The sequence below is a fragment of the Ovis canadensis genome, chromosome 9 (assembly GCF_042477335.2).
Source record: "Ovis canadensis isolate MfBH-ARS-UI-01 breed Bighorn chromosome 9, ARS-UI_OviCan_v2, whole genome shotgun sequence".
NCBI classification, from domain to species: Eukaryota; Metazoa; Chordata; class Mammalia; order Artiodactyla; family Bovidae; genus Ovis; species Ovis canadensis.
Window position 1 is genome coordinate 98,502,513 of NC_091253.1, and position 20,075 is coordinate 98,522,587.

The 20,075-nt window shown below is 39.3% G+C and overlaps 1 protein-coding gene and 1 pseudogene across 1 annotated transcript in view; one reads left to right on the forward strand and one right to left on the reverse strand.

Annotated features, from left to right (window-relative positions):
* CNBD1 (cyclic nucleotide binding domain containing 1) overlaps positions 1-20,075 on the reverse strand; it is a 494,192-nt gene that overhangs the window by 248,547 nt on the left and 225,570 nt on the right. The window lies entirely within an intron of this gene.
* LOC138446258 (ornithine decarboxylase pseudogene) lies at positions 2,103-5,447 on the forward strand (annotated as a pseudogene).

The window sequence follows — 20,075 nt, forward strand, 5'->3', positions numbered from 1 at the left end:
CTTGCCAAAGTATAGTGAAAGAAGGTGATGTGGATAATTCCTGATTACATATACAAAGGGGAAACTGTTCTCCCTCCCCTTCCACTCTTACATTTCTCCTTGCAGATATATATGGAGGGTTATATATATGTGAGATGGCAAGTAACATGATGAAAGCAAATTTAGCTCCTGAATATCTTGCTGAAGCTGAGGCTCCTGCCAGCCTAAACTTCTCTAGTCTGTTACACAAGCAAATAAAATAAAGCTTAGATTATGTAATTCACTGTATTTTAGGATCTCTTTGTTAGAGCAGCTAAACCAGTTCCTAGAAACAAGATGCTTGAATTAAGGAAATACACCGCGTAGTTCAATCATCAAATATTGATCTCCATTATAATACGTTCTGGATTTTGTCATTGTCATAAGACCTTGTCTCTGGTTAAAAATTTCTGCTTGGAGAAAACTTTAAATGAAGCCTCATCTAGTTTAGGAGTCTTCCCATAACTTAGTTGTTTGACTCAACGTCTTACTAATTCTACTCTGCAGAGATACCTTTACAGATTTATATTCTGACTTAAAGTGATTTAAGTAAAAATTGACTATTGGATAAAGTATACATTTGTTAATAATTTAAAAACATCATGACTACTGCTTTAAGTTGTTAACAACATTTTTCTAGAAGAATATATTGATAATTCAAGAGCATAGTCAATTTTGACCCTCATGACAAAAGTCACTCTGCTACAAATGAAGTAATGGAGAATATCCATATACCTTTTATAATGTATTTCATTTTCAGATGGTGTTGATGGGCACTGTTTCTTGATAAAACTAGAGCTGAAGAAAATGTACTATATAAAGTTCTCTGTGCTTGTTCCATCGTTCTGTTGTTTATACCTATGATAAACAATGTATTTATGTATTTAGGTATCATATTTTAGAAAAATATAAAATCAATTTTGGAAATGAGTTTTATAACACTATTTGTATGAAAACAACAGAGTATAAAAACACTTCAAAATAACAAAAGCTACTTTTTTTTTTTTTTATCCATTCATCTACCCTACGTCTTTTGATTGGAATATTTATTCCATTTACATCTAAAGTAATTGTTGATAGGTATGTAATTATTTGGGCTCAGCTGGTAAAGAGTCTGCCTGCAATGCAAGAGACACCAGTTCGATTCCTGGGTTGGGAAGTTTCCCTGGAGAAGAGAGAGGCTACCCACTCCTGTATTCTCAGGCTTCCCTGGGTAGCTAAGATGGTAAAGAATCTGCCTGCAATACAAAGACCTGGATTCGATCCCTGGCGGGAAGATCGCTTAGAGGAAGGCATAGCAACCCACTCCAGTGTTCTTGCCTGGAGAATCCCATGGACAGAGGAGCCTGGTGGGTTTCAGTCCATGGGGTCCCAGAGTCAGACATGACCAAGCACAGCAAATGTAATTATTTACAGCTTGCCCTTTGTGGTCTGATGGGTTTTGTAGCTCTCCTCTCTCCCTTTCTGTTTCTTTTTCTCTTCTGTTGTGATTGATGACTTTCTTTAGTGTTACACTTATTCTCCTTTACTTTTTGCACATCTGTTATAGGATTTGGTTTCTGATTGCCATGAAGGTCATTTATAACAACCTATGTGTATAGCAATCTGTTTTCAAGTTGATAGTCATTTAATCTGTGTGCACTGTCAAAGCAGCAGCTTTCTACTGCCCTCCCCCATCAATTAATGCTTTTGGTGTCTTATTTTGCATTTTTGTTTTGTGTATCTCATAACTATTTTAGGTATAATGATTTTACTTGTCTTTTAAATGTCATGCTCAATTTATAGATGGTTGATCCACTACCTGTACTGTGTATATGCTTTTATCAGTGAGATAGTCTTCTTTCCTTGTTTTCTTATTTCCAGTTATGGCTTTTTCTTGTCCATCTAAAGTCCCTTTATGTTCAGTCTCCTCAGCGTCCACCAGCAACACCTCTCTTCCAGCACTGCAGCCCCAGCTTTGGCTGGCAGCCCTCTGCAGGCGGGAGCAAGGCGGCCAGTGGCTGGACGGGGAGCTGATGGGAGCAGAGATGGAGCAGTGGGCAGCCTGTGGTCCTGCATCTCTGTGGGGCCGGCATGGTGTACCCATGCCTTCTAAGATGAACCCCAAATTCTGTGTTTGTCAGAACACTCCCTCCATTGCACTGAGGGCAATGCATCTTCAGTGGGACTCGAAATTCCTGGAGAAATGCTTTTGTGAAAAGCTGGCAATAATTTCTTTAAAATCTCTTAGTTTTCCTTCTTGCTGTGTTTCAGAATGACATCAAGCAACTGTGAACAACTTTGATACTGAACAGTTTGACTGCCATTTCCTGAACAAAGGCTTTACTGCAAAGACATTCTGGACCAAAAAAAATTAAAGAAATTTCTTCGTTTGATGATAAGGATGCTTTCCATGTGGCAGACCGGGAAGACATTCTAAAGAAATAATTGAGATGGTTAAAAGCTCTTCCACTGGTCATCCCCTTTAATGCAGTCAAGTACAATGAGAGCAGAACCGCAGTGAAGACCTGAGCTTCCACTGGAATAAGATATGACTGTGCCAGCATGACTGGGATACAATTGGTGCAGAGTCTCACAGAGCCTCCAGAAAGGATTATCCATGTGAATTCTTACAAGCAAGTATCTCAGATTAAGTATGCTGCCAATAATGGAATCCAGATGATGACTTTTGATAGTGAAGTTGAGTTGATAACAGTTGCCAGGGCATACCCAAGGAAAAGTCGGTTTTGTGGGTTGCCACCGATGATTCCAAAGCAGTCTGCCGCCTCAGTGTGAAATTTGGCCCCAGAGTCAAAACTAGCAGGCTTCTTTAGGAATGTGCAAAAGAGCTAAGGATTGATGTCATTGATGTCAGCTTCCACATGGAAAATGTCTGTACTGACCCTGAGACCTTCATCCAGGCCATCTCTGGTGCCTGCTGTGTCTTTGACATGGTAGTTGGCTGATTTCAATGTATTTGCTGTTTATTGGTGGCGGCTTTCCTGAATCTGAGGGTGTTGTGGTTTAGCTATGGTTGCCTCAGGCAGGCTGATGGGTGGGGTTGGCTCCAAAGCTTAACCTGAACTACTACTATTGTGCAGCTGTGGGGACTGCCCCCCCCCCCCAACATGGTTGTTTGTCAGGCCTGGCTTCTGCTGCCACAGGTGTGCTGACAACACAGAACTGGCCCCTGGACTGGCTGCAAGATCCAATAACACCTGTACCGGAACTCTGGTGCGGGGGCTGGCTTCACAGAAGCCAGGAGCTACTCTGAGGCGAGATTCATGCTGGCAGAGGCTCCCACTAAGCGGAGGAAGGTTGGCTTCCTGGAGCAGGAGCCACTTGGAAGGGGCACTGGTCCTGGTCAGTGTGGCCTGCCCGGTGGAGGGGGTGTGGGAGTCACTTTCGAGGCCAGTGTGAGTGGTATGGTGGGGTGGTCCTCAGAGGAATTCTGGGCTGGGGCCAAGCACATGGTGTTAGTTAGCTTGATGGAGAGTGAGAAAAAGGTGCCCCCACCAGCACCAAGCCAGCTAAGTGGGTGGACTGATCAAAACAAAACAACAAAAGCCTGCTTGCATTTTTGTCCCTGGAGAAAGTCCCACCACATCTCTGCCTTTCTGGCTCACTTCCTGAAATTAGCAAATGGATCTCCCCTTCATTTGAATGCTTTCCAAGCTATCGCCCCTGTGCTGGGCCTTGAAGAGAGTTTATGTATTAATCAGGAGCAGAGTCTGGGCTTCCTACAGCTTTCAGGCTCTCCCAGATATACACCCTGTGATTTTCAAAGGCAGAATGATGGGGACTCATCTTCCAGTGCCAGTTTCCCCAGGTAAGGATCCCAGCAAGGGGTCAGTTAGAGGTCTCGCTCCTTGGGGGACCTCTGCAGCTTTCAAAACCCTCCTGCTTTGGGGTCTCTGCACCTAGGGTATGGATTCTGACTCGACCACATCGCTGACCCTCCTGCCCCTCCAGATGTGGCCTTGTCTTTATATCCTCAGTTGTAGGAAATCTGTTCTGCTAGTCTTCAGGTTGGTCTCAGAGATGGTTGTTTTATATGCGGTTGCAGTTTCAGTGTGTCCTTGGGACGATATGAGCTCAGGATCGTCCTACTCTGCCATTTTGATCCAGACCCCCTACTATCTCACTTTTAAATTCGCCTTTTTAAATTACTGGTTAGGTTGACCTTTTTTATAATGTATTTTTTAACATGCACACTTTTTAAATTGTGAATGTACTTGTGAATAAGTCTTGATTTTTCTTTTTTTTAACCTTGTGATTCCCCTTCACTCATTTCTTCCAACCCCACCTCTTGCCTCCAGCAGCCACTAATGTGTTGTCTGTTATCTATGAGCTTGTTTTTTGACTTTTCATTTGTTGTGTTATCTTTGTATTCCACATATAAGATGGATTGGGTAGTATTTGTCTTTCTCTATCTGACATATTTTGCTTAGCACACTACTCTATTGAACCCAAGGCGTGGAGAAGAATTATCTTATTGTTGCTTGTGTTGGGATGTATATAGAGTTTTTCTGACATATTAAAAGTATGAGCACTCACGTTGATTTGTAAGTCCTATTATATCACTGGTGGTAATAAGAGTGGTCCAGCTCACTTGCTTGAGCACAGAAGGCTCCAACAGCCAGAAATGCATAAGTAGTTTAGAAAACAGGTTAGTGGTGGCTCTGGCACAGCCATGATTCTTGGAAGAAATGGACCAACTGCCATGGGTTAACTGCAGAAGGTGCTCTTCAGAGGTCATCAGAAGCTGTCTAGAAGAGCAATTTTCATCCTATGGCAGATGGAATGGATAGTCATCCAGCAACACAACCTTAAAAGGCATGACAGAAATTTGTCCCATCTCCAAGTAGAAGGCAAACATGGAAGTTTGCATTCCTTCAGCTACCATCCCACTCCTGCCTCACAGAGCCACAAGGACAGAACGCTTACAGCCAAGAGCCCTGTCTCCCACTGCACCAAGCCGCGTTTCATCAGTCAACACTTAATGCTTCACTTCTGCTTTATACAGGGGCTAGAGGAAGAATTTCTGAATCGGTCCATTTTTTTATATCTTAGGAAAATTCCAAAAACATATATGTGGGGTTTTTTTTAAGTATAGCTTTTAGACTAATCTAAGAAAAAAAAAAAACTAGTCTTCTACTTCATTTAAATTAATAAAGGCCACTTGGAATTCTAAGATATTGTTTGAAGGATCATGCACTGGAAAGGATTATGGCAAGTACTGTTAGAACTGATTCTATGCTTACTTGGAATTCAATACTAACCTCTCATAATCTATGCAAATAAACAGCCAATGAAACCAGGCAATATGATACACTCAGTTTGTACTAGAAAACTTAGAGTTTAGCATCTTGTTAACTACAAAGGAAAAAAGATTATTAGAAACTTTTTTAAAAGTGAAAGAAGTAATGAGTGCCATAAGCCCTCTTTAAATTGTATAAAAGATTTAAAGCTTGATCCTGCTAAATGATAACTGGCAGGCTATTAAATTGTGTGGGAAATGAGATATGTCATTTTCTGCATAATGTAACTTGCATAACAATGAAGGTGTTTGCTAAGGAATGCTTCTGTTTTAGTTCTTGCTCACTCTCTTTAACTCCAGAAAGTTTATTTAATGTAAACTCTTAAATTGATATTATGCTGACAATTGTTATGTAGTGCTATGAACTGATTAGACTATGTACTAGTCTCAGAGCAAAAAGTCTTTACATATAGTACCAGAGTATTTATTACTTTACTGTGTAACAACAGGCATCTGTCTTTGGACAGATTCTCCAGCTCCCCAATTTATCTTAGTAATTGCTATAACTTGCTATTGAGCATAAGCTTTATACAGTTTCCCACGATACCTTTGACAACACCACATAGTGACAGTAATTTTGATATACTATATAATCCATTTCATCAAAAATACTTACTGAAGGTTCAGTGTTATCTAGAGCCATTCTAAGAGCTTTACTTACTTAATCTTCTCATGAACCTAAAGCCTAGATCTTATTATGAACCCCTCATAGCAAAACAGGAAATTGAACCAGAGAGATGTTACATAACTTATCCAAAGTCCAGACTGCTAAAGTGTGGAGTCCGTATTTTACGCCACATAGTTTGACCCAAGAGAGATCAAACCTAGGGCCAAATGAATAACACTCTTGATATACTCTATGTACCTTCTGAGGATCAGACACTATCCTAAGCACTTGATACACAATAACTCATTACATTTTGTATAAAAACCTATTACACCTTGCTAACCAAATTGTAAAATCCAAAAAACAAAAGTATAAGTTTAATTACATGTTCATCATAATATAATGCAGTAACCAGTGAATCTGAAATTCATCTATGTGATTCAAAGCTTATGTGATTGACAAGGAGAATGAATGGCCAACTTCAATTTACTCTGACTTTATGAATGTATTAAAGAGAGAAATCACAGCTCTTTATCCATGCCAAACATTTTTTTTTAACTTAAAAAAATCAAACTGTTTTGCACAGTGAAAGGAAAAATAGACAAATGTGCTAGGAATGAAATTATGTCAATTATACAGACTTCAGAATTCCAAACTCTACTCTTAAGGATCCTGAGATCCCTCTGACCAGCCTGAGCTTGTTTAACAGGAAGAGTGGCCCTGGGAATCCAGTCAAGTCTCCAGGCAAAGCCCCCGGCATGTAGGCACTTGAGAAAGTAGATGCGGAAGGGCAAAGGAAGAACATCAATAAGTGTCTTTTATGTCAGCCAAAGCACCGTCTGCAGCACTCTGCAGAATGTACAAAGAAATCAAATGTATCTCTATATGTAGTCAGTTGTCAATTATTCCAGGTAGCGGAGTGGTCATAATGTGGGATACCAATGTGTCTGTTAACTTTGTCCAAGACGGCCACCTTATCACCGTTACCTTCGGCCTGCATTCTGCAATTCCAGTGGACACCAACTCTCCCACTGGAGTGAAGGGTTTTCTTTCCTGTTTTTTCCCACTAGGCACCCTCGGTATTTATTTTCTATTTTCAGATTTATGGAAATGTATATATATATGTGTTATGCTTAGTCACTCAGTCGTGTCCAACTCTTCGCGACCCCATGGACTGTAGCCCGCCAGGCTCCTCTGTCCACGGGATTCTCCAGGCAAGAATACTGGAGTGAGTTGCCATGCCTTCCTCTGGGGGATCTTGCCAACCTAGGGATCGAACTCAGGTCTCGTGCATTGCAGGAGGCTTCTTTACCATCTAATATGTATGTACACACACACACACAAATCTTATTGAATATTCAAAGTTAGCCAGACAGACCAACGATTAAGAAAAAAAACACATCTGATTAGAAAAGAAATAGTATTGATAATCAAGTTTAAATCTCAGAAATTAGATGGTGCATAAACAATTGCTGATAAATCTACATTAACTTGCTTTTTGGAGTAGGCTGTTTTTTAAGATAATGTTCATCTGCTGGTCAGTCTGCCATTAAAGCTCATGGGTGCAGAGGCTTCCTCTAAACTTGACTATCCAAATACCTCCGCCATACAAGGGGTCACAAACTCATTTAGCTCTGTGCCTTAAACTTCAAAGTAGGTGATTTTCACCAAATTCTAGATCTTGGACCACTTCCTACCCCAAATGCATGTGGAAAATAAGTGTATTCTTCCTTTTTTTTTTTTCTTTTTTACTAGAATTCTAGTAGGGAACTATGTTTCTGACTCATAAATGCTGTAGAAAGAATGCTTCTGAATTTGATCTTTGATAGAGAAATGAAAAGGTAATGACAGCACCATGATTTTCTGTTCTTTATTTCCATAACAAACTGAAATCCCAATTAAGATTAAAATTAAATTTGTCAAAAGGCATCACTGAGCAACATTCTTTGAATATACACCCCCTACAAAAACTATTTGCAATAACAAACCACAAAGACATATATATGTATGTGTCTGATTACAAGTATATTTTATCAGATACATTTAAGCCATCCTGGAAATAATTATGAACCAAATGAATTATTAGTTGCCAAAACAAGTGGAAACTTCAGTTTCATTTGTAAAATGATGGTGATTGTGCTCACCTTAAAGAACTATCAAGAGAAGTAAATGAGACCATGTGTGCAAAGTCCTTACTATAGTGCTGGCACAGATTAGGCACATAATGGGGTTACGTGTTGATACTGAGTGGGACCGCTACCCACACACTCTCAAGAGTGACTGAGACCAGCACTTCAAATATCACTAAATGTGAAAAACCGCTATGTGTGCATTTCTGCACTATAAATGTCTCTCAACTTTAAAAAAAAAAAAAAATATATATATATATATATATATAATGTAACAACTGTACACCTCCACCTGGATATTTCTAAAGCATGTCAGCTCAGTGTGCTGGAAATAAAGTTGTACACTTTCATCAAACCAAATATAATTCACCTCCATTCAAAAATCTGTGAGTTGTCCTAGATTTTCTCTATTTTACATCGCACCCCTTGGCTCCTAGTTCTGTTGATTCACTTTCTAACTAAACCGCATACCCATATGTCCTTATTCATATTGCCACTGCCATTGGTGTAGTTCGAGCTCTGATCATTTCTTGCCTGGATTCCGCCTCTCTAATTGGTTTCTCAGCTTCCGCGTGTGCCCCCTTCAGCATATCTTCTACACTGCCATCAACCCTTCAAAGGCAAGACTGACCATGCTGCTCACTGATAAGATACTTCAGTGGCTCCCAATTACCTACACAATAGAGATCAAATCATTTAATATCTGGATCTCTTGGAAGATAATAAATAGCACGTTCTTACCTGCCAAATTGTGAAGATAATAAGAAATAGATAACTAAAGCACTCTATTACTAACGAAGCTATGCTTATTTTTATTACTTTTTAAATGTTCTTAATTTATTTTATTACTTTTTATTATTTTTTATTACTTTATTACTAATGAAGCATTTTCTATAATCAGAAAAACTATCCCAGCCCTACGTATTGTTGAACAAGAGTATATTTCTCCACCTGGAGAGAGTGTGCCCTTGTAAAAGCATATTTCAAGTGGAAGAATGGTTTCTCCTAGGAGTTTTACAGTTTTGGGTCTTATATTTAAATCTTTAATCCATTTTGAGTTGATTTGTGTGTGTGTTTTAAGATAAGTATGCAATTTCATTCTTTTGGATGTGGATATCCAGTTTTGCTAAGAGCATATGTTGAAGAGATTACCCTTTGTGTACTCTTGAAGACTTGTGATGTATACCTAAGTTGATGTTGGGGCTCTCTATTCTGTTACATTGGTCTATATGTCTGTCCTTATGACAATGACTCCTTGAATATGAAATATGCTCCAAAAGCATAGACAACAAAAGCAAAAGTGGATTAGTGGAATAACACCAAACCAAAAAACTTTTGCATAGCAAAGAATGGTGAACACAATGAAAAGGCAAACTATGGAATGAGATCAAATATTTGCAAACAATATATCTGATAAAAGATTAATATCCAAAACATATGAACAACTCCTCCAACTTAACAGCAAAAAAACCAAAGGAGCCAATTAAAAAAACCAAATGGGTAAAGGACTCAAATAGACATTTCTCATACAAATGGGCAATGCATGTAAAGATATTCAACATCACTAATCATCAGAGAAATGCAAATCAAAATCATAATGAGATATCACCTCACACTTGTTAAGATGACTGCTATGGAAACAAAACAACAAAAAATAAATGACAATCTTTGATGAGGATGTAGAGAAATTGTACACTGTTGGTGAAATGTAAAATGGTGCAGTCAATTTTTTTAATATAAATTTATTTATTTTAATTGGAGGTTAATTACTTTACAATATTGTATTGGTTTTGCCATACATCAACATGAATCCTCCACAGGTGTACACGTGTTCCTAACCCTGAACCCCCATCCCACCTCCCTCCCTGTCCTATCCCTCTGGGTCGTCTCAGTGTACCAGCCCCAAGCATCCAGTATCATGCATCGAACCTGGACTGGTGATTCATGTCATATATGATATTATACATGTTTCAATGCCATTCTCCCAAATCATCCCACCCTCTCCCTCTCCCACAGAGTCCAAAAGACTGTTCTTATACATCTGTGTCTCTTTTGCTGTCTCGCATACAGGGGTATCATTAGAAAACAGTATGGAGAGTCCCCAAAAGATTAAAAATAGTGACTCCATATGATCCAGCAAAGTCAATTATGAGCATTTATCCAAAACTAACGAAACCACTAACTCAAAGATGTATCTGCATTCCTATGTTTATTACAATACTAATGACAGTGGCCAGGATGTGAAGCAGTCTATAAAGAAAATGCAGTACATACATTAAATAAAAATATGTAGCATGTGTACTAGCTCTGAAGAAAAGGAAGAAAATCCAGTCATATGTGGCGGTTTGGATTAGCTTTGAGGATATTATGCTAAATGAGGCAAAACACTCAATGAAGGGCATGCTGCATGATACTACTTATACGAGGAGTCTAAAGTAGTCAGACATATAAAAAAAGAGAGTAGAATGGTGATTTCTGGGGCTGGGGGAGGAAGAGATGGGGAGCTGCTTTTCAGTAGGTACAAAGTTTCAGTTACGGAAGACAAGTGACTTTATATATCTGCTATACAGCACTGATACTATGATCGACAATGTTGTATTCTGTGCTCAAAAACTAAAGAAAATAGATCCCACTTCAAGTGTTCTTACTATAGCGAATAAAAGCTAAGTTGAAAAGAGGAAAAATGACGATATGCCCAAACTTCCATGTAAATATTTCCCAATTTACCTCTCAGAGAGGTGGTTCCCAACACCCTTAGAGTGGAGCGAGTGCTAAGACTTGATATATCACTAAGTGGGGCTCCTTTCAACTGGAAGAAAGATCTGTTATGCTCTTCCCTAACAAGACGGGCAGACCAAGGCCTTTTTGATCTAACCTGTAGCAGTTCCTTCTGTGGCCTCATCCTCTGACACTCCCTGCCACCCAGTTTAGGTAGGTCCTGCTCTCAATTCCAAACTGTGTTTCATAGATTCTTAATTGGTTTCAACCCCTGATCCCTCTACCACCAAAACAAGAAGGTAATAGAGGAAGTTTTATGATAAAGCAATTTTGAAAAAATGCTGAATCAAACAGTGTTATGTTATTCACTGTAGATATTTTCAGATCTTTTACTGTGCTAATGGGCATTGTGACTTTCCAAGAAGGGGACAGACAATACACCTGTTTCCAGATCTTCCTACAGGATGTTTCCTGAGGCTTTGGAAAATGCTACTGTAGTAAAAACATCCCACTCACAGTTCGAAATGTATCTTGTTCTCTCTTGTCTCTAAACCACTGGACACGCTGTCCTACTGCTTAAATGCACTCCCTTCCCCTCCTTAACCAACTCCTCATGGCCCTTTAAGATTCGATTCAAGAATCACCTCTTAAAACTTTCCCAGTTCTTAGACTTTCCTCCTTATTTTCCTACTTATGTGTTTCTTTAGAGCTTCAGGCTCTCACAATTATATCACTTTTCACTCTGTGTTACTGTTGGTTTTATTTTCCATAATTGAAGATACTAAAGTTTAGAAAATATTTTATCTTTGTATCTGAGATCAAAAACTGTTAGGCATCTGATAAATCATTGTAGAAAGAAGAATGCACTTGGACTTATTTGGGTGTCAATTCCGCTTTAACATGATGCTCTGCACCAGCCATCCTGAATTTCATTCTCTTCAGCCCGGATTCTTGTCTCTCTGGTCTTTTCATAGACTGTTTCTTCTTTCTGGAGTGCCATAAAGCTTCTGTCTACTGAACTCCTCATTTACTATTCATGCCTTTTCGTCCTTCTAAGTTCTCCCAAAATGAGATAAGATGTCGATTTTTGTACAAGTCTCGAAATACAGTTTATCTCTCTCCAACGTGTTATTGCTTGTTTAATTGCATATTCTATCTAAATACAGGGACCGTGTCTACCTTGCTTACTGATGTGTCTCCATTGCCTGACACGGTACTTGATACAATGTAGGTGAGCCACAAGCAGTCATTAAATGAATGAGCAGTTAATTATGTTTCTCACTCAAGCTCCAGACAACATTCTGGAATTTTATGACATTTACTTCATCAATGTCCCGCGACACTGTCTGCTTTTAGGTAAAAGGTGATAGGTGAATATTTTACTTTTCTTTTTTCTTATTGCCAATGCTTCTGTCCATAATTTGTTACCTGCCTGCTGGCACATGACTTACAATTCAGTGCTTACCTCCTCCACGTCATCCTGCAGTCTTTCTCTACAAATTATAGCTGAAAGGTCCCTCAGGTTAACTAGAGCATACAAAAGGCTGAGAAAACCTACAAGGGCTTCTTTCCATTGACATTAAAGTAGTAGGTCCCATCATATCCAGAAAACTCATGTGGAAATGGCAGTCTGATATACTTCTTCATCTAACAAAACAATTACGGATAAGCAATTTTCTTTCCCAAGAGACTAGTAAAGCGCTTTCCCCATGTCACCTTCCACTATTTTATGTTGTGGTGAGTAACTAACATTTTCTATCCAATTAGAGAGACCTGCAACAAGCTGAAGAGTAAATAGCTAACCAGTCAAGTTAGAAACATGTGTGAGCATATCACCCTCAACCACCTTTTAAACAAACTGACCACAAACAGGAAAGCTATAGAATATCCTTCTTAACAAAGGTAAAGGAAATCCTATTTCTATATCTATTCTCCTTGCATGTAGTGTTTATTGGAAATTGTTTTGATATTATTTTAAATGAGGAACATGGTTAGGCTAGAAAACTTAAAAGAGGTAAAATTAATAGGACACAATTTCCTGAAACCACAATGGCTCCCACAAAGCAGAAATATACTGCTTTATTTAACCTTAAGAACTTATGTTTTTATTGTTTTTTCTTTGGTTTTAAAAGGACTTCCATGGTGGCTCAGCAGTAAACAATCTGCCTGCAGTGCAGGTTACCTGGATTCGATCCCTGGGTCAGGAAGATCCCCTGGAGGAGGGCATGGCCACCCACTGTAGTATTCTTGCCTGGAGAATCCCCATGGACAGAGGAGCTTGGTAGGCTGTAGTCCATAGGGTCGCAAAGAGTTGGACATGACTGAAGGGACTAAAATCTAGCATATGTTCATTAGTGAAAATTTGGAAAACTAGAAATAATCTGAAAACTCACTATAGAAATGCTAGAACCATGTAAGAGTAGGATTATGTGTAGATATTTGGAATATGTAGAGAATAGGCGGCTTTATGAGCTTCCCTGGTGATTCAGCAGTAAACAGTCTGCCTGCAATACAGGAGACCCAGGTTCAGTCCGTGGGTCGGGACGATCCCCCAGAGGAAGACATAGCAACCCACTCCAGTATTCTTGCCTGGGAAATCCCATGGACACAAGAGCCTGGTGGGCTACAGTCGTAGGGTCTTAAAACAGTAGGACATGAGTTAGCAACTAAACAACAACGAAACAGCTTTGCATGGAGAGGCTGCTGAGAGTTATCAATCTACAGCCCTCTTGACAAGGAATATAGGATTCAGTTCAGTTCAGTTCAGTCACTCAGTCATGTCCGACTCTTTGCGACCCCATGAACTGCAGCACGCCAGGCCTCCCTGTCGATCACCAACTCCTGGAGTTCATTCAGGCTCACGTCCATCGTGTCAGTGATGCCATCCAGACCTCTCATCCTCGGTTGTCCCCTTCTCCTCCTGCTCTCAACCCCTCCCAGCATCAGAGTCTTTTCCAATGAGTCAACTCTTCGCATGAGGTGCCCAAAGTACTGGAGCTTCAGCTTCAGCATCATTCCCTCCAAAGAAATCCCAGGGCTGATCTCCTTCAGAATGGACTGGTTGAATCTCCTTGCAGTCCCAGGGACTCTCAAGAGTCTTCTCCAACACCACAGTTCAAAAGCATCAATTCTTTGGTGCTCAGCTTTTGTCTCAATCCAACTCTCACATCCATACATGACTACTGGAAAAACCATAGCCTTGACTAGATGGACCTTTGTTGGCAAAGTAATGTCTCTGCTTTTCAACATGCTATCTAGGTTGGTCATAACTTTTCTTCCAAGGAGTAAGCGTCTTTTAATTTCATGGCTGCAGTCACCATCTGCAGTGATTTTGGAGCACCAAAAAATAAAGTCTGACACTGTTTCCACTGTTTCCCCATCTATTTCAGAGCTATACAAAATTGTGAATTAAGTAAAATTGTGGTTACCCCGATTTTCCAAATGTCTCCTTGTCTTCTTCTTTAGCTGAGGTTTAGTAATTCTTTCCTTCCATAATTACACTTATATCTTCACCCACTCATGCTACAGCCAACTCCAGATTCTCCCCACACTGGTCCACCCTGTACATAACTTTTTCTTTTTCAACATAAAAACTTTCTACAAGGTGGGCATAGAAGGAAGGTACCGTCTATAATAGAGATTATATAAGAAAAGCCCATTGCTGCTATCATATGCAATAGTAAGTAAAGAAAAGTAAAGTCGCTCAGTCGTGTCTGACTCTTTGCGACCCCATGGACTGTAGCCTACCAGGCTTTCCCTCCATGGGATTCTCCAGGCAAGAGTACTGGAGTGGGTTGCCATTTCCTTCTCCAGGGGATCTTCCCAACCCAGGGATCAAACCTGAGTCTCCCGCATTCCAGGCAGATGCTTTAACCTCTGAGCTTAATAGTAAATAGAAGCTTTTCATCTAAGATCAGAAACAGGACAAAGATGTCCACTCTCATCACTCCTATTAACAATACTGGATGTTTTAACCAGCACAATTGGGCAAAAGAGAAATAAAATAGATCCAAGCCAGAAAAGAAGTAAAGCAGTCTCTGCTGGATGTAAATCTTATGCAAAAAAAAAAAAAAAAAAAGTCTTAAGATTTCACATACATAGACACACACACATACACACACATACACAAATGATAGAACTAATAAGCAAATTCAGCAGTTATAAGATACAAACTTAACCCCTCAAAATTGATTGTGTTTCTCTACGCTAACAAAGAACAATCTGAAAAAGAAATACAACTCTATCATTTAAAATTACATCAAAAATAATAAAATATTTGGGGATGAATTTAATCAAGGAGGTGAAAAATCCATATGCTGAAAAATATTTTGAAGAAAGAAACTAAAGAAGATTCAAATAAAAGGAAAGACATCCCATGTTCACAGATTGGAAGAATTAAACATTGTTGAAATATCCATACTGTCAAAGCAATCTATAGATTTAATGCAATTCCTATTTGGATTCCCATGACATTTATCACAGCAATAAAAAAATTAAAATTTTGCTCGATTATAGAAGATGTATCCCTTCTATACCCACCTTGTAGAAAGTTTTTATATTGAATTTTGTCAAATGTTTTTTCCACAATCTATTGAGATAATCATATGAGTGGTATCCTTCATTTTGTTAATATGGTGGTTGCCCCTGGTGGCATAGAGAGTAAAGAATCTTCCTGCAGTACAGGAGACCCAGGTTCCATTCCTGGTTCAGGAAGATCCCCTGGAGAAGCAAATGGTTACCCACTCCAGCATTGTTGCCTGGAGAATTTCATGGATAGAAGAGCCTGGTGGACTACAGTCCATGGGGTCGCAAAGAATCAGACATGACTTGAGTAATTAACACTATCACGGTTTTTGTTACTGTGGTACATGTATTGATTGATTCACATGTATTAGCCATCCCTGCATCCCAGGGATAAATCTCACTTGATTGCATTGCATGATCCTTTTAGTGTGCTGTCAAATTCAGTTAGTAGTACTTTGCTGAGGATTTCTGTGGTCTGTTTTTTGTCGGAGACACTGGCTTGTAATTTTCTTTTCATTTGACATCCATATAGTCTTGCTACAAAGTAATGCTGGATGTGTAAAATGAATTTGGGAATGTACCCTCCTCTTCCATTTTTTAAAAGGGTTTGAGAAGTATTGGTGTTAATCTATCAGAATTCTCCAGAGAAATCACCTGCCCTCGACTTTTCTTGCTGGGAGGTTTCTCATTATTGACTCAATCTCCTTACTCACTATTGCTCTATACAGATTTTTGATTTCATCCTGATTCAGGCTTGTTAGGTTGCATGCTTCTAGAATTGTATCCATTTCTATTAGGTTATCTGATTTTTTGGTGTATAATTATTCATAATAGTCACTTATGACCCATAGTATTTGTGGTATCTGTTGCAATATCTGTTGTTACATTTCTGAATTTGAGACATCTTTTTGTCTTAGTCTACCAAAAGGTTTCTTATTTGTTCATCTTTTCAAAAAAAAAAAAAAAAGCTAAACTCTAGTTTCATATATCATGTTTTTGTCTGGTCTCTATTTCACTTATTTCTGCTCTGGCTTTTGTTAATAGTTCCTCCCTTCTACTTACTTTGGGCCTAATTTGTTATTTTTCTAGTTCCTTGAGAAGAAAAATAGGTTATTTGAGATCTTTCCTTTTTCTTGCTGAAATTATTTCTTATAAACACATCTCAGAACTGCTTTGGGGCATCCCATGAGATTTGGTATGCTGTGTTTTCATTTCTGTTTGTCTCAAGATATTTTTTAATTTCCCTTTTTATTTCTTCTATGATCCATTTGTCTTTAGTGATGTGTTTTATTTAATTAGAATTAGAACTAATTCTTTCCATTAGTTATAATTAACACACATTATTACATTAATTTCAAGTGGACAACTTAGTAATTGAATATACTTATATATTATGAAATGATCAGTACACTATGACCAGTTATTATCCTGTAACATATAAAGTATTACAATATCATCAATTCCATTCCTGATGTATACATTATGTCACATAATGTAATAAACAATTCATTTATTTTAGATTTGAAGGTTTATACCTCTTAATCCATTCACCTATTTTCTCTGTCCCCCCACCACCCTTCTTGGGACTTCCCTGGCAGTCCAGTGGTTAACACTCCACACTTTCAATACAGGGAGCCCAGGTTCAATCCCTGGTCAGGGAACTAAGGCTCCATATGCTAAGAACCCACCTGCCCTAATATGGGCCAACTAGGACACATCCTGGGAGAAGGCAATGGCACCCCACTCCAGTACTCTTGCCTGGAAAATCCCATGGATGGAGGAGCCTGGTAGGCTGCAGTCCATGGGGTCGCTAAGAGTCAGACACCACTGAGAGACTTCCCTTTCACTTTTCACTTTCATGCATTGGAGAAGGCAATGGCAACCCACTCCAGTATTCTTGCCTGGAGAATCCCAGGGACAGGGGAGCCTGGTGGGCTGCCTTCTATGGGGTCGCACAGAGTCAGACACGACTGAAGTGACTTAGCAGCAGCAGGACACATCCCAGTCAATCCTAAAGGAAATCTACCCTGAATATTTATTGGAAGGACTGATGCTAAAGCTGAAGCTCCAATACTTTAGCCATCTGATGCAAAGAGCTGACTCATTGGAAAAGACACTAATGTGGGGAAAGATTGAGAGCAGAAGCTGGTGACAGGAATGAGATGGTTGAATGGCATCATCTACTCAATGGACAAGAGTTTGCACAAACTCCAGGAGATAGTGAAGGTCAGGAAGGTCTGATCTGTTGGAGTCAATGGGGTCACAAAGAGCATCTGAAAAAAAACAACCCTTCTCCTTGGCAACCACCAGTTTATTCTGTATACAAAGAAAGGCAATGCAAAAGAATGCTCAAACTACCACACAATTGCACTCATCTCACATGCTAGTAAAGTAATGCTCAAAATTCTCCAAGCCAGGCTTCAGCAATACATGAACCGTGAACTCCCTGATGTTCAAGCTGGTTTTAGAAAAGGCAGAGGAACCAGAGATCAAATTGCCAACATCCGCTGGATCATGGAAAAAGCAAGAGAGTTCCAGAAAAACATCTATTTCTGCTTTATTGACTATGCCAAAGCCCCTGACTGTGTGGATCACAATAAACTGTGGAAAATTCTGAAAGAGATGGGAATACCAGACCACCTGACCTGCCTCTTGAGAAATCTGTATGCAAGTCAGGAAGCAACAATTAGAACTGGACATGGAACAACAGACTGGTTCCAAATAGGAAAAGGAGTACATCAAGGCTGTATATTGTCACCCTGCTTATTTAACTTCTATGCAAAGTACATCATGAGAAACGCTGGACTGGAAGAAACACAAGCTGGAATCAAGATTTCCGGGAGAAATATCAATAACCTCAGATATGCAGATGACACCACCCTTATGGCAGAAAGTGCAGAGGAGCTAAAAAGCCTCTTGATGAAAGTGAAAGAGGAGAGCGAAAAAGTTGGCTTAAAGCTCAACATTCAGAAAATGAAGATCATGGCATCCGGTCCCATCACGTCATGGGAAATAGATGGGGAAACAGTAGAAACAGTGTCAGACTTTATGTTTTTTGGGCTCCAAAATCACTGCAGATGGTGATTGCAGCCATGAAATTAAAAGACGCTTACTCCTTGGAAGAAAAGTTATGACTAACCTAGATAGTATATTCAAAAGCAGAAACATTACTTTGCCGACTAAGGTCCGTCTAGTCAAGGCTATGGTTTTTCCGGTAGTCATGTATGGATGTGAGAGTTGGACTGTGAAGAAGGCTGAGCACTGAAGAATTGATGCTTTTGAACTGTGGTGTTGGAGAAGACTCTTGAGAGTCCCTTGGACTGCAAGGAGATCCAACCACTCCATTCTGAAGGAGATCAACCCTGAGATTTCTTTGGAAGGAATGATGCTAAAGCTGAAACTTCAGTACTTTGGCCACCTCATGTGAAGAGTTGACTCATTGGAAAAGACTCTGATGCTGGGAGGGATTGGGGGCAGGAGGAGAAGGGGACGACCGAGGATGAGATGGCTGGATGGCATCATGGACTCGATGGACATGAGTCTGAGTGAATTCCGGGAGATGGTGATGGACAGGTAGGCCTGGCATGCTGCAGTTCATGGGGTCGCAATGAGTCGGACACGACTAAGCGACTGAACTGAACAGATGGGCCTGTCTCTGTTTTGTTTGGTTAGGTTTTTTGATTCGGGTTTTTAGATTCCACAAATAAGTGAAACCATATGGGATTCATTTTTCTTGGTCTGATTTATTTCAATTAACCTAGTACCCTCTAAGTTTCGCTGGTGGCTCAGATGGTAAAGAATCTGTCTGCAATCCAGGAGATTAGGATTCAATTCCTGGGTGGGGAAGATCCCCTAAAGAAGGAAATGGTAGCCCATTCCAATATTCTTGCCTGGAGAATTCCATGGACAGAGGAGCCTGGCAGACTACAGTCCCTGGGGTCACAAAGAGTCAGCCATGACTGAGTGACTAACAGTTTCAGTACCCTCTAAGCCCATCCATGTTGCTGCAAATGCCTGAGTATTACTCTATTCTGTATATATATTATACAGAATAATATAATTATATTAGATAATAGAATTATATTAAATAATAGAATAGAATTATTATATTCTCTATATATGTATATACATGTACATATACATATGTATATCACATCATTTTTATCTATTTTTTTGGTTTCCATTTGCTTGGAATATTTGGAGTAATTCTTCCATCCATTCACTTTAAGCCAATGTGTTCTTGAAACTGAAATGAATCTCTTGTAAAGAGTATACAGTGTGTGTGTGTGTGTTTTATAATCTATTCATTCTATATTTTCTAATTGGAGAAGTTAATCTATTTAAAATAAAGAATTATTGCTAGGTAAGGGCTTTCTGTTGTCATTTCACTAATTGCTTTTTTATTTCTTTTTAATTCACTTGTTTATTTCTTGCTTGCTGTTTTGCTTGTGATTTGATGATTTTCTCTAATGACATACCTTGATTTCTTTATTGCTCCGTGGAAGAAAAGCTATGACCAATATAGACAGCATATTAAACAGCAGAGACATTACTTTGTCAAGAAAGGTCCATCTAGTCAGAGCTATGGTTTTTCTAGTAGTCACGTATGAATGTGAGAGTTGGACTATAAAGAACCCGAGCACCAAAGAATTGATGCTTTTAAACTGTGGTGTTGGAGAAGACTCTTGAGAGTCCCTTGAACAGCAAGGAGTTCAAACCAGTCCATCCTGAAGGAAATCAGTCCTGAATATTCATTGGAAGGACTGATGCTGAAGCTGAA